The 14794-nt window shown below is 40.2% G+C and overlaps 1 long non-coding RNA gene and 1 other non-coding gene across 3 annotated transcripts in view; both read left to right on the forward strand.

Annotated features, from left to right (window-relative positions):
* Nucleotides 1-12214: 12214 nt before the first annotated feature.
* LOC112918487 (U6 spliceosomal RNA) lies at nt 12215-12321 on the forward strand. Its single transcript, XR_003234702.1, has one exon. It is a non-coding gene; the product is annotated as a U6 spliceosomal RNA (small nuclear RNA).
* A 984-nt stretch (nt 12322-13305) lies between these two features.
* The window catches only part of LOC112918382 (uncharacterized), a 49843-nt gene continuing 48354 nt past the window's right edge, over nt 13306-14794 (forward strand). For both annotated transcript variants that reach the window (XR_012000775.1, XR_003234676.2), the window contains exons 1-2: nt 13306-13502; nt 14547-14688. This is a non-coding gene — a long non-coding RNA (uncharacterized lncRNA). The remainder of the gene's footprint in view (nt 13503-14546; nt 14689-14794) is intronic.

The raw sequence follows: 14794 nt of genomic DNA on the forward strand, positions 1-14794 counted from the left end.
TGCCCACACAGTGGGAGCAGTGTGAGGAGCGTAAGCAGCATTTCACTCCAGTAAGGTTGAAGCCCTTGTTACAGATGACAGTCCAGCCATTTTCAGCACCAAGATTTTGTCCTGGAGCCAGCACTTCTCTGAGGACAGAGGGAGAAATTGGCAGGTCAAATGATTTTTCTGTCATTTAACTGTCCTTTTATCTACTGTGGCAGAAACCTAGGCGATGCATAGATGAGCTTCAGAAAGTCTATTAAGTACCTGAAATTGTATGTAAAATTTTGCATGGGTGTGTCAGAACTTTGTGTTGTTTGGGGAGTTTTTGGTCTATAGCCTTTTTTGTTTTTCTTTTTAGAGAGAGACAGAGCTAGTGAGTGCAGGGGTTGGGAGAAGAGGGGCAGAGGGAGAGGGAGAGAGAGAATCTTAGACAGTCTTCATGCCCAGTGCAGAGCCCGATCTCACGACTCTGAGATCACGACCTGAGCCAAAACCAAGAGTCAGACACTTAACTGACTGAGCCACCCAGGTGCCCCGGGCCATAGCGTTTTTGTAGTTGCATCTTCTAAAATGTTTTCTTGCACACACAATTAACATGCATGTATAAAATTAATACAAATAATACATGTAGCAGAGGAAAAGCTCCCATAATCTGCACTTAGAGGTGGTAATACTGATTTATTGTGTGTATTCCCAGTCATTTCCTTATGGTCATATCAACATGTACATGTCACTCTAATGCATAAGATCATAGTATTTGTGACTTGCCTTTTGCAGATGGCATATCTTCCTATCAGGTTTTATGAGTAGTGATCATCACTTTTTTACTAGACTTTCCTTAAGTTGCCAAAATAAAATATGGTCATTTAAGGTAGTAAAATAAAACAGTGCTCTTGTCCAGGCACCTCCTTGGAGGAAGTGATGTTAACTGCCTTTTTTCTAACTCAAATATATGAAACGTGTTCACAGATGGAGGAATTTTTGTTTTGTTTACTAAAAATGGGATCACAATATACATACTCTGAAACTTGCCTTTTTCACTGAACATGGTCCTCCTAGGTTAATAGATATGAAGCAAATTCATGCTTTTAATGGCTATATAATATTTCATACAATTAGCTGATTTACTAGTGATGGACATTTAGAAGTATTATTTTTAGGGTTTTGCCAAGACCCCTTGTTCCATTTGTTGTCTTTGTATACATGTCCTTGCATTCTAGTGTACTAAAGCAAAATGACCATTGTCACAGAGAAACTGACAGATTCATCATCATCGATTTTAACATATTACTTATAGAAGTTGATAAATCACAAAGATTTGGATATGGAAGATTTGAACAATGCAATTAAGCTTGATCTAATGGCCATACACAGAATCCTGTACCCCCAAACTTGAGAATTTTGTATATACAGGATATTTGTAAAAATTGACTACTATTAAACCATAATGGAATTCTCAGCAAATATCACAGAGCTTAATTATACTGGTCAAGTTCTTTAACCACAATCCAAATAGTTCAGAAGTTAATAAGAAAAGGATAATTTAAAAATATTCAATACATTTAAAATTTTTTAAACTTCTAAATAATTTAGAAGTCAAAGTACTCTTAATAGAAATTAGGAAATATGTAGATTTGCAAAATAATGAAAATACTCCTCAAATGTTGCATCCAAGTCAGTAATTTATGAGAAATTTATACCTGTAAAATGCTTATGTTGGAAAAAAAAGAGAAACATTGAAAATGAAAGTATATCCAATGTAGCAAGTTAGGAAAAGTGCTCAAAAGTAGTAATTATTTTAAAAGACTACTAGAGATAGACAAAAATTGAGAAAAATAAGCACATGCATTAGGAATAAAAAGACAAAACAAGATATTGCAGAGATTTTAATAAATAAGGGATCACCATAAACAACTTCATTCTAATAAATTTGAAAACTTACTATTTGGTGATGTGCTGTTGCGGGTCCTGTTGGGGGAACAGAAACCACACTGGATATTTCAATATAGGAAATGAACATAATGAATTGGTTAAGCGAGTGTGCCTGATGGCTGAAAAGGCAAAATGGGAACACCGAGGTAACACAGAATTAATAAATGTAGGAAAAATTACCTCCTTAGGCTGAAGATTGTCAGAACTTGCAGTGGGCAGGGGTTTGCTGAGTTCCAGCACCAGAAGGAAAGGGTAGAGAGGGCACTGGGAGACCAGAGCTTAGTATATGGCCATAAATGATTTCCTGGAAAAACTAATTTGCCAAAAACAATTCAAGAAGCAACAGAAAATCGGAAAGATATTTAATCATTAAGAAAATCAGTGATTTAGGGGCATCCGCACAGCTCAGTTGATTAAGCCACCAACTCTTGATTTCAGCTCATGGTCCCAGAGTACTGGGATTGATCCCCACATCTGGCTCTGCACTCAGCAGGGATTCTCCTCCCTCTCCCTTTGCCCTTTCCCCCCCTCTCTAAGATAAATCTTTAAAAAAGGAAAGAAAAAGAAAAAATCAGTGGTTTAGAAGCTACTCACAATGAAACAGCACAAAATTAAGAAAAGAAAACAAAACAAAACCACTGCCAAACTCAGATGGTTTTACAGCTAAATTCTACCAAGTAGTCAAAGAATCAGTAACACCAGATCATGATGAATCTTTTATATGGGGGATGATAAGTCAAAGGGGATGAGTTTTTTAATATGCATACCTATTACCACATTACTTTCTCTAACAGTTGTAGCAAATCACACTGCCACAGCCTCCTCATCAGCACTCGGCATGTTGAAACAGAACTTGCACTCTGGGCATCAGACAGCCTGGGTTTGAATCTTGGCTCTGCCATTTACTAGCTGAGCTATTTCCTTAATTTAAAAGAAACCTATTTCTCAGCATTATCAATATTAAATGATATAAGTCCATATACAAAAAGTTCAGTATATTATCTACTAATCAATAAATATCATCTATTATTCTTACCAGCATTACACATTTTGTATTTTGCCAATCTGATAGTTGAAAACTTATGTCACATTATTTGAATTTGTATTATCTCCATTGCCAGTGAGGTTTTTGTTTTTTTTATCCAGTAAGCGCTACACCCAATATGTGCTTGAACTCACAGTCCTGATACTGAGTCACATGCTCTACTGACTGAGCCAGCTAGGTGCCCATTGCCAGTGAGTTTTAAGTTGTTATCATATATTAGTCTTTTCCAGATCCAGAAGTACATTAACATTTCCTTTGCCCATTTTTCTACTGAGTTGTATTTTACTTAATTATTTCTATATTAGTAATATGATAATGTCACACATCATATATGACAAATATGTTTCTAATCTATGGTGATCTTTTAATTCATTCTTCTTATAATAAATACTGCCAAAATAAAATGTTTAATTTTATGTAGTTGAGTATTTCTCTTTTCCTCTTGGCTTCTGGCTTTCCTGCCTTGCTTAGGTTCTAAATCAAAATATATGCTAATACTTGTATTAATTTATTTTTAAAATTTAAATCTTTATTCCATATTATTGTGATGGTATGAGGATAGGGGTCTATTTTTGTTTTCTTCCAAATGATTACTCAGTTCCACCAGAAGCATTTATTAAAAAGTTCATTTATTTCCCATTGGATTAAGATTTTTAAAAAGAATGGTGTGAGTGATCTGGCCTTAGCAGATATTAACATTTAGCATAAAATCTTATAATAAGGGATCCCTGGGTGGCGCAGCGGTTTAGCGCCTGCCTTTGGCCCAGGGCGCGATCCTGGAGACCCGGGATCGAATCCCACGTCAGGCTCCCGGGGCATGGAGCCTGCTTCTCCCTCTGCCTGCCTGTCTCTCTCTCTCTGTCTCTCTCTCTCTGTGAGTATCATAAAAAAAAAAAAAAAAAAAAAAAATTAAAATAAAAAAAAAATCTTATAATAAAAATAGTATGGTAGTAGAATAGGAAGAGTTAAATAGATTACTAAAATAGATCATCAGGAATAGATCTAATTCATTGGGACCATAACATATGACAATTAGTCATAGTTTCATTTGAGTATTAAAGGATTCCATGACCCATAATAAGACACATAGGTTGTCTAATTTTTGCTGTGAAAAAACAGATCTGGTTTTTTCCTGTTCTTTAAAAACATTTAGAAAAAAAGTGTTAGCCCACCTGGCTGACTCAGTTGATAGAGCATGCCACTCTTGATTGTGGGCTTGTGAGTTTCAGCCACATTGGGCATAGAGCTTATTAAAAAAAAGGGGGGGGGGCACCTCAGTGGCTCAGTTGGTTAAGGGTTCAGCTCTTGATTTTGGCTCAGGTCATGATCTCAGGCCATGGGATCAAGTACAGCATTGGACTCCACGCTCAGCAGAGAGTCTGCTTGAGATTCTCTCTTTCCCTCTCCCTCTGCCTCTCCGCCCACTCATGGATGCTCTCTCTCTCAAAAAAAAAAAAAAAAAAAAAGAAAAGAAAAGAAAAAAGAAAAAAGGAAAAAGAAAGAAAAAGAAAAAGAAAAAGGAAGTTGTCTGAAAAACAAATATTTGATTAATATTGGGTCTACCTCAAACTTCTCATGGTTCAACATGGCTGAGCCATTAGTGATGTTACTCTAGTGGGTCTGGAGGGCAGAGCATCCAGCCAAAGAGGATTGTTTTTAAGATGTCACAATTTTTCTTGTTAGGGTTTTGACTTGCTCGGAACCTGTAACCCCTTCTTTCCTCCTTCTTTCTGTTTATCCCTTTTGGAATGGGAATTATTGGAGAGGAAAAATAAATTTCCCTCTACCTTTCTGAGTTCTTAGCTGTGATCCCTGTAATAAAATATATACCAGAGGAAAACAAACACATTTATTAACATGCGTACCTCATCTATACATGGAATATACCCAGTGAAAAGAGGAGGTGGCCTTAGAATTCAGGATTAAATGCCATTTTAAAAGGGAAAGGGGAGGAGAGTTAATAGGCCTCTTAGGGGAGAGCAAATGGCTTTTATGGGAGATGAATGGACTCTTAGAAGAATAGATGAGAGGTATGATAGTTTGTGACAAACCTGGGTGTGGTGTCAATTTCTAGTCTCTCTCTCCCATGATGAGTCAATCTACCCTGATTGTTAAAATTCTCAGGAAGAGCATTTATGATAATTGAGTTCCTTTTGGAAGATCTGCCTTTAGCTAGAAAAGGGAGACTTCAGAAGTCCCTTCCCGCATGTGCTGTTTTTCAAGTACTTACAGCTCAAAGTAATCAATGTACCAAAGTGGCTTATTTTGGGGAATGGCATGTTCTGAACTCCGACAGATTCTGGGTGGCATAGTCTGCTACCCTTCAGATTGTCTACCCTATGCCTGTCCCACAACTGTACTTTGGAAGCACATAACTTGTCTGGTTTCACAGGCTCACAGCTGGAGAAGAATTTTGCCTCAGGATGAATCATACTTACCTCCATTCTCATTCATATATGATTTAGATGATATTTAGATGAGACTTTGGACTTTAGAGTTGATGCTGAAGTCAGAACTTTGGTGGCTGTTGAGATGGAATGGATATATTTGGCACATGAGAAGGACATGGATTTGGAGGGCCAGGGACTCGATGTTCATCTCCTTCCATGTGTTCATATGTTGAAAACCTAATCTCCAGTGTGATGCTGTTTGGAGATGGGCTTTTGGGAAGTGACTAGGTCATGAGGATGGAGCTCTTTTAATGCCATTAGTGCCCTTATAAGAAGAGACAGAAGAGAGCTTGCTTCTCCTTCCACTCATGTGAGGATGTAATGAGAAGACAGACATCTACAAGCCGGGAAGTGAGCTCTCTCTCACCAGATACAGATCTGCAAGCTTCTTGATCCTGGACCTCCAGCCTCCAGAACTATGACAAAGAAATATTGTCGTGTAAGCCACCCAGTCTGTGGTATTTGATATAGCAGCCCAAGTTGGCTAAACATAAATTCATTTCTGTTGCTCCTCCTCTTCCTTCCCTCCCCATAAAGGCTCATGGAAAAATTAATATGAGCTAATCAAACAGCATTAGTATTGATTTCTTCCAGCCACTTGTGAGGTTATAAAAATTCTGTAAAGTGAAGAAATATTACTAGATAACATTTTTAAGACAAATGCAGAAGTCTTTTTTGTTCCAAAACAAGCCAAACCCATTTGGCATTGTTTTTCCCTAACACAATATGTTTAAAAATGTGCAAGTGACTGGTTTAAATTTTATAGATGCTGATGGTCTAAAGTTTGAGTTTGGGCATATTGGCTGCATTTGTGTCTAAATTTCTCTCAACTTTTTCAGAGGAACTGAACACTGCCCTTTATGCAGATTTAATTTCACACATAAAATCAAGCTCATATGATATCACCTCTCCATAAAATGTCATAGCTCAAATTGATTTTTAATTATCTCCAATTACTGCCTCTGAGATTTCATTTAAAAAAAAAAACTTTCAAGTAGATCCACATGACTGAAATGAATTCTTTTTTTTTTTTTAAGATTTTATTTATTTATTTGAGGATAAGGTGCAGAGCACAGGGGGAGGTTAAGAGGGAGAAGCAGACTGAGCCACCCAGTCACCCACGAACTCTAAAAAAGAAACAAGGATCAGGAGTGTGCATACACACACACACACACACACACACACACGCTTACATATCAGCCATTTTCTGCTTTCTTTTTTATTAACATATTCTCGATATTTTCTTGCCCCAGAATATGATCTTTTTATAGACTATAGCACACCATCTGTACAAGAAGGATGGGCAAGGACAAGAATGTCTCAGCTTTAAAACCCAACTTGGTTCCTTCCACTTGACCGATCAAAGATCCAAGGCTGAAAGTCTTCATAAGTAATTTGGGTGGAGCAGCTTATGCTGGTCTGTTACTCATCCTGGTTCATAAACTGCCTATGACATAGTTCCTGCAGAGAACACAGTGCACTGGACAAGAGTGTTGAGATAATGCTGAATTTCAAAAAGAGAAAAACACATGGATTCTGTTTGGTGAAGGGAAGGGTAGAAAGAGTGAAGACCGAATTATTGGTATTAAAGCCCAACCCAGATAATAAGAATATACCCTAAAAGTAGAAAACAGAGCTTCAAGTCGTTTCTTCATCAGAAACACAAACTTCGGGGCACCTGAGTGGCTCAGTCCATTAAGCTCCTGCCTTTGGCTCAGGTCATGATCTCAGGGTCCTCAGATGGAGCCCTGCGTTGGGCTCTCCGCTCAGCGGGGAGTCTGCTTCTCCCTCTCTCTCTGCCACTCCCCCTGCTTGTGCATGCTATCTCTCTCTCCCTCAAATAAATAAAAAAAGAAACACTTCTAGGGTTACAGGTCTTGATTCAAGATAAGTACAACATCTGCCAGGGAGTCTTTCCATCGGCAATCTAGTTATCAAACCTTAAGTGAAGAGGAAAGGTGAAAACAAAACCTTCTTAGCCTATCAATTAGCCTTAAAAGTAGAAGCATCTGCTGGAGCATCCAACGGGACTCCAGGGAATTCCACTGTTCGTCCACCACAGTTCCAAGAGAAGGTAAATCAGCTGTTGTGAGCAAATGGCAAAAATGACAAATCTTTGACCCAGCCAGCCAGTCCCCATTTTGCCTGCTTGATTTTTCCCTTTCAGTATATTCTCAGAATGCCAATGTGTGTGAAAGAAACTCTAGTTATTGCAAGGAAACAGTCGCAGGAAGTGTAGGAAGCAGAAGTATGTCATAGAAATAAGATTTGGTTTCAAGTCATTTCACACCCGTGGGTCTGAGCTGACCTGCAGTGAAGAAAAATGGAAGCAACTCTTAGGAGACCCGCCTACTCTGCAGGGGAGAGCCCTCCTCCTGCCCCCTGCCCAGGGCCCCCTTCCTACCCACCTGCAGGGACTTCTCACCCTGTTAACATCTCCTCACATCATAAGGTCCTTCGTGGCTCTGCTGGTATACACCTTTCTCCATAGAACCTTTGGAACTGCCCCATCTGTGAGTCATTTTAACTCCTTTCTGAGCTCTGGTAGCACCATCGTGCACCCCATTGCTCATGGCACAAGCCTCTTATTTTCTTACCGCGCATGGGTGACCCATCAGCAAGTGCTGTTGACCTCACTTCCAAAACACATTCTGCTGCTCTCCTTCTGCACCTCAGTCTGATCTAACACATCCTGGCCTCTCACGTAGACCACTCCTCACCCCGGACTCCTGCCCCACTCACAGACCTCTGTGTCCCTCTTGTCCCACTACAGTCTGATCCTCATGTGGCGCTGGGCCATTTTCTTTAAAATATGCTACATTTTGTCAAACCCTCATGTAAAACTTTACAACTTCCTGACACACTTAGAATAAATTTCAAATTCCTTATCAAGGCCTTTACGGTTCTTAGCTCAGCCAATAGGTTTTCTTGTTTATTCATTTTTTTGTCATTCACTTTTTTAGTTTTTAAGTTTTGAATAAAAATACAATTCAGATGATTTTAAAATTTAAGTGATATAAAAAAGTATGTACAAGTAAGTCTGGCCCCTATTCTTGTGTCTTCCCAGTTTATTTTTCACATAGGCAATCACTTTTACAAGTTTTTCAGGTTTCTTAAAGAAAATGCAAGAATGAGAATATCTCATTTTCTCCTTTATCACATACACAGTGGTAGCACACTGTAGGTGTTCTGCATTTGCTTTTCTCACTTCATATATTTTGTTTCCATATCAGAATACAAGGCAGTTTCTCATTCCTTTTCTTTTCTTTTTCCATATAGAATTATTCTGTGGAAATATACCATAATCTGTTTCACCTGCCCCTTTTGGTGAGCACTTGGTTTATTTCTTGGTTTGTTGAATAACCTTTTAAATGAGGAATTCAGTTCTTCAATTCGTATGGTATTTGTCTTTCTCTGACCAACTTATTTTGCTTAGCATTATACTCTCTAGATCCATCCATGTTGTTGCAAATGGTAAGATTTCATTCTTTTTTGGCTGAGTAATATTCCTCTGTGTGTGTGTGTGTGTGTGTGTGTGTGTGTAGAACAGATAAAGAAGATGTAGACCAGATCATCAATTGATGGATAATTGAGCTGCTCCATATTTGGGCTATTGTAAATAATGCATAGGGGTGCATATCTTTTTGAATTAGTGTTTTCATATTCTTTGGGTAAATATCCAGCATTATTGGATCATATGGTAGCTCTATTTTTAATTTTTTGAGGAACCTCCATACTGTTTTCCACAGTGGCTGTACCCATTGCATTGTCACCAACAGTGCACATGGGTTCCTTTTTCTCCACATGCTTGCCAACACTTGTTATTTCCTGTGTTTTTTATGTTAGCCATTCTGACAGGTGTGAGGTGGTATCACATGGATCACCAGAGAAATGCAAATCAAAACCACAATGAGTTGTCACCTCACACCTGTCAGAAGGAAGGTGCACCATTTGACACTCCTGTCAACAAAGTCTGTTTTCCCATAGCTGCACCAACTGAATGCATCATCCACATCTGGTATTTTAGTCAATCTGTTGGATAAAAATGGTCTCTCAATGTAATTTTAACTTGTATTTTTCTTATGAGTCAAGCTGCACGTCTTTATACATATACAAAGACCATGTATTATTTTGTGAACTATCTGTTCTGCCCTTTGCCTGTTTTTTTCTATTGGGTTGCTGTCCTTTACCTTCTCAGTGTCTAAGAATTCTTTACATATTAAGGAGATTAGCCTTTTTATCTGTGATTATCTTGGCATTCAAACCCCTAAGGATCTGACCCCTCCTCATCTGTCCTCAGCCAGCATCACTCTCCTGCCCACCTGCTATGCTCTAGCCATGATGTTCTGTGAGCCTTTTCTTGCCTGAAGGACTTTATGTTTACAGTCCTTCTGCCTGGAATGCTACCCCACCCCCCATCAAACAGCTGGCTACTCCTTGTTCTTCAGATCCAAGCTCAAGTATCACATGGGAAAGGCTTCCCCAGATCACTCAACCTACCCAGTTTCTCCCCATCACATCATTCAGGCTTAATTCTTTGTGTAGCACTCATTCCTCACTAATATTTTTCATTTGTCTTAGTTTGTTTATTGTCAGTATCTCCCTATCCAGAATGGAAGCTCTAAGAGAAACAGGGTCTGTCTTGTTCATCACTGTATCCCCATAGCTTTATTTTTTTATTTTTTTTTCCCCATAGCTTTAAACAGTGCCTGGCACATGGTAAGCATGTCATGCAGACTGGGTAATTAATGAATACTTTCCTCCTTTTCTTAGGCATTTCACATGCCTTTACATTGAGTGTTATATGTCATATCCCATGGAAAGGAGATAGAAAATAACATTTCTTTAAGCTGCCAATAGGTACCAAACATTGGACTAGGTTTCATTATACATCTCATTCAATTCTTCTGGTCACTCTGAGCTGGTTGGCATTATGTCCATTTTTATCAGTAGAGAAACTGAGACTCAAATCAGCCCCTAAGGAAGTTGTCCAAGATCACATAGTTTACACATGACGATCCAAATGACGCCAGCTAATTTCAAAGCTCATTCTCTTCTTTTGAGAATTCTTTTGTTTTGTGGTGTGTAAAATTTACTTGCCCTCAAAACTAAATAACCCCAGCATACTATATATTTCTATATTTTTCCTGGAAAAGAGTAAAGAAACTCAAAGAAACTCAAAAGATACACATACACTAATGTAAGAACTAGATAAATCCCGGTATAATTCACTAAGCCACAGAATATCAGTATAAAATAAAATAATGGCTGATGGTGCAGGCCCAGTGACTGGAACATAAGTAGATATTTGATAAATATAGCCTTCTTTTTTTCTGGGGGAGATACTTGAAGCCAAATCCTGTTTTAAACTCATTTAGTAAACTAGTTATTTAAAGGATTCCTGTGGTAAATCCTTTTCCAAAGCAAAGGGTCCTTTTGTGAAATGCATAAACTCCTCCTAATCTTTTTGTAAATATAGATTTTTATATATTTGGTTGGCTTAGTGTGTTCTGTGAGGAATTTGTTTGCTAAGTTGAGTGTGGGTGTGGATGTGGATGTGTATTTGGGAAATGGGTAAGGAAGAGGGGTTTGATTGTGCCGTGTCATAAACCTTGTTGGTCTGGGTAGAAGCCATGAGGTTTTAGAACTATATTTTGAATGAGATAATAAGACAATAACAAATACAAGATCGGAAATCCCTAGACTGCAAAAAAGAGGCAGCTGATGTACCAGTTTCTGCTGCTACCTGTTGCCCCCTGTGATTCTTTTTTAAATATTTTATTTATTTATTTGAGAGCAGGGATGAGGAGAAGGGCAGAGAGGGAGGGAGAAGTGGACTCCCCGCTGAGTGGGGCTCCATCCCAGGAAGCTGAGATCATGACCTGAGCCACCCAGGTGCCCCCAAAAAGAATACTTACTGAGCATTCAGTATATGTCAGGTGCTGGGGACACATCATGAACAGTAGACCTGCCTTTAGAGAACTTGTATTCTGGAGGGGAAGGTAACCAAATAAGCAAATGCTATGCAGAAAAATAGAGTAGGGTAACAGTGGTGGGAGTAGGTTAGGCCGGTAAGAAATACCTTTTGGATAAGGGGAGGGTACACATACACAGAGCACATTTGGGCAGGGACCCAGAGAAAGTGTGTGTAGGCTGGGTGGGGGTGGGGTGAGGGTATTAACTCCCTTTGAGGAAATAAGGACTGCAAAGGGCTGAGGGGGAGCAGTATTGTTGGGATGCTGAGGACTGGCAAGGAGGCCATGTGGCTGGCATGTTTGGGTAAGAGAGAGCATAAGAGAGGAAGTTAGAGGTTGGAGAGTGCCAGAGCAGGTAGCCTTAATTCTTGGCAAGGACCTTGGATTTTATTCAGGATGAAACAGGAAACCACTGGAAAGTGTTGAATTGTAAGATATGATCTTACATTTTAAAAGGATCACTCTGGCTGTAGAGAAGAAACTAAGATGAGAAGACCAATGAAGTGGCTCTTGGCAAAAGTACTGATGAGAACTGTGGTGGTTTAGGCCAGGATAGGAGCAGCAAAGTTGGTAGAAAAAGGTCAGATTTTGCACACACTTCTAAAGAAAATCTGATAATATATGCTAAGTGATTGGATGTGGTTTATGAGAGAAAATGCAAAATCAAGTACGACACCAGTTTTCTGGCCTGAGTGATTGGAAGAATGGAAGTGCCCTTTCTTGGTAGGAATAGAAACTACATTGGTAGGAATGGAGGTGGTGAGATTTGGTGGAGAACTCATAGATTCTGGCAAAATAGAGCAGATAGTTGTTAAAACCAATAACCAGTGCTCGCTTTGGCAGCACATATACTAAAATTGGAACGATACAGAGAAGATTAGCCTGGCCCCTGCACAAGGATGACATGCAAATTTGTGAAGCGTTCCATATTTTTCTCTGTCTATCTCTATCACAAATAAATAAATCAATCTTTAAAAAAATTAAAAAAAAAATAAAACCAATAACCAGGGCCAAGCGACAATACACTCCTGGCTTGGAAGTTCTGGGCCTACGAAGGGAAGAAAGGAGCTGTAAAACCGGGTCAGCATGTACTGATAAAAGCTGGGAGAGCGTGGATGGGACTGGATCCTGGGAGTGCGAGATCAAGGGAGAGATAATGGGCAGAACCTAAGACTGGATGAGAGTAAGCGTGTTAGCTTTCTATTGCTGCATAATAGAACTACCACAAACTTAGTGCCTTAGAACAATACACCGTTCTATTTCTCACAGTTCCTATCAGTCAGGAGTTCCAGTACAGCTTAGCTGGATCCTCTGCAAAGCTGCAATCAAGGTGTCAGCCAGGGGTGGGATCTTACCAGAAAGTTCAGCTGGAGAAGGATCCATTTCCAAGTTTACATGGTTGTTGGTTGGATTCGGGTCCTTGCAGACTATTGTAATGAGGGCCTCGGTTATTTGCTGGTTGTCTGCCGGAGGCTGTCTGCCAGAGGCTACCCTCAGTTATTTGCCTAAGGCCCTCTCCTTAGAGTGGTTTAAAACATGGCATCTTGCTTCTTCAAAGCCAGCAAAGGAGACCGCCTTCTGGCAAGATGGATATTAGGATCTTATGCAGCGTAATCACATGTACCCCAGCACATGCCTGGATCACACTCAAGGGGAAAGATCACCCACGACTGTGAATACCAGTAGGCGTGATCATGGGAGTCACACTGAGTCTCTTGCCACAGGGAGTTTATCGGTATGGGAGTGTTCTCCTATGATGCAGGATCTGACACCCCGCACGGGCCCTGAGCAGTAGGGCTAACATGCCACTCAGAGAAAGCAATATCCCAAATTAGGTAAAGTCGAAATGTCAAAACTGCTGTGGCAGATGGTGGAAGAGGGACCCAAAGGCTCAGAGCAGCTGGTGTGCAGGAGTGGCTACACTATGTAAGGCTGGAAAATCCCACAGCTCTCTGTGCTTCAGGAGGACCCAGAGGACATTGTGTTTAACCCAAGACATAAACAGCCTACTGGAGAGAAGCTGCTGGATGTCTGCCTCAGAGGCTATGGCCCTAATCAAGGCGTAAAGGAATTGGCTTGGACACCGGAAGACACGGTGGAAGTGGTGAGAAGCAGGTAGATTCTGGAATGACAAGATTGGACAGGTTGAATGTGGGGTGTGAGAGAGGGGTCAAGAATGACTTGGGGGCCGAGCAACAGAAGATGGAAGGTATGTTTTCTGGGATGGAAAGAACTGTAAGGACAGGTGCTTTGTGGGTGCCAAAAACCAAAATTCAACTAAGTGTCTTAATTAGCTTTATTCAGTGATTCATAGGTTAGGCAACATCCAGTCTAGAAGATAGAAAGGAGCTCTGAGGAGCTGCAAAAAATGAGAAGTATAGGCAGAAGGGAGCAGGAACCAGGTACCCTGGGCAAAGAAGCAGGTTGGTTGTTGCAAGGTGACTTTCCTTTCAGGGATGGCAGGGGTGCATAAGGGAGATTAGCTAGTGCTGATCAGGCGATTCCTGATTGATTGGTTTAAGATTCCATTTCTGGAAGAGCTGAAACTGTAATTAAGTCTTGGTTTGGAGATGTGGGGCTTATGCTAAGTAAGCAGCTCCATTTTGGGCCTCTCGTTTTATTTTTAACATAGGGGAAATCAAGAGTATTGTTAAGCATTTGGACAGAGAGGTGAGAAGGCAGTTTGATACATGAGTTTGGAGTATAGGAGCGGTCGGAGTACAGAGATATTAACTTAGGAGTTATTAGCTTATGGGTAAATGGGCCATCTGTGGGATTAGATGATACCACTTTAGGGATTAGGTGTAGAGAGAGAAGGGGTCACAGCCCCCAGAGCATTCCAACATTTGGGAGATGAGAGAGATGAGAAAGAAATGAGAGAGAGAGGGAGAGATCGACAAGAAACAAGCAGGGAGGGACCAGTCCATAACAAGGAAAGCTCCTTGGCATTATCATCCGGTGTCATAAGCTTCAGAGCTGGAGGCTTTAAAGAATAGTGAGAGAATGTAGGAAGAGTAAGAGCAGCTGAGTGCTCAGGGTGCAGCCAAGGTTCAGATATAACAAGGTCTGAAGGGAGGGATTCGAGAAGAGTTTAGGCATGTAGGGATTTTATGGACGATAAATAGTGAGATTCCTCCTCTCCTCCATCTCCCATTTCAGGCCACCAAAGAGATTCCAGTAATTTCCAGATCATTGCTCTCCTGCATCTACCCCTATCTTCCCAGGAGAATGCCTCAGTCAGGCTTATTCCTGGACTTAGTTAAAGACAAATTCTGAAGACAGGAGAGACACAGACCAAAAGGTAAGGGGATCGAAAGGATTTTAAAAAGGTATTAAGTCCTATTAAATAGGAGTGGAAGAGGTCATGGGAGTGTGTTCGAGGCAGGGTGGGGAATGGGGTTGTTGGG

The sequence above is a fragment of the Vulpes vulpes genome, chromosome 3 (genome assembly GCF_048418805.1).
Source record: "Vulpes vulpes isolate BD-2025 chromosome 3, VulVul3, whole genome shotgun sequence".
NCBI lineage: Eukaryota > Metazoa > Chordata > Mammalia > Carnivora > Canidae > Vulpes > Vulpes vulpes.